The 895-nt window shown below is 41.6% G+C and overlaps 1 protein-coding gene across 2 annotated transcripts in view; it reads right to left on the bottom strand.

Moving 5' to 3' along the window:
* The window catches only part of LOC119581617 (mediator of RNA polymerase II transcription subunit 4-like), a 6,872-nt gene that overhangs the window by 4,885 nt on the left and 1,092 nt on the right, over nucleotides 1-895 (bottom strand). The window lies entirely within an intron of this gene.

The raw sequence follows: 895 nt of genomic DNA, 5'->3' as shown, positions 1-895 counted from the left end.
AGGACAACAAACATATATAGATACATTAATAATGATACAGGAAATAAGGCTGATTCATATGAAATGGTTCCCAAATTAAATGATTATTTCATTATTTTCTGCTAATGTAATTCACCTTTTTATCACCTATCATGCACTTACATAATTATAGTTAACTTGACATTAACATTTTTGATTGAAGCAGTAGCTGTAGCCTATAGCAAATGCTAACAATCAATTACTATGCAGATTTGCACGTTATCTGCTGGCAGTTCAAAGCAACATCTACAACCTCTACCTTACCATACTATACATGGTGAAGATTTGTTGGCCTTTGCTGGAGCAGTGAAGATGTGTAGGCCTGAGCGATCACTCGAGTCACTGCGAGTGTTTCAATAAATCATACTCTATGCTTTTGGGTCTCCCATCGTACGTCACTCTCATTACCCTGACTATGACCATGGAGAACGTGGAAAAACTAATGAAATGATTACAGAGGTTTAGACCAAGCAAAGACCAGCCAAGATTCGCTCCTCAACGCCCAGAGATTTACACGCCAAGCAGCGCACATTTCTGCAGACGGGAAAACTTGCAGTGCTGACAATTTTTTTTTTCATCAGATAAGGAACCAGTCTAAGGTCATATCAACCAGAGGATTGTTCACCTTTTACCCGAGCAACAAGCGTAAAGGAAACTGCGGGAAGTACTTCGTTTCGGGCTCTCTGGCACGTCAAATAGCTCTGTTGCTTCTGATTTGCGGCGGAAGTACCAAGACAATAAAGGTATTCGTTACCGAGAGCGACGCAGAGACGGAATCCCGAAACCTTGGGAATCATGCAGATCCAAAAAATGCAACCCGAACCTATCCTACTTTCTATTTATTCCCTAGACAGGCAGGCAATCCCCCCCCCCTGTA

Source organism: Penaeus monodon, chromosome 15 (genome assembly GCF_015228065.2).
Source record: "Penaeus monodon isolate SGIC_2016 chromosome 15, NSTDA_Pmon_1, whole genome shotgun sequence".
Taxonomy (NCBI): domain Eukaryota; kingdom Metazoa; phylum Arthropoda; class Malacostraca; order Decapoda; family Penaeidae; genus Penaeus; species Penaeus monodon.
The sequence above is the reverse complement of the archived record's forward strand: the minus strand, read 5'-3'. Positions and strand labels throughout refer to the sequence as shown.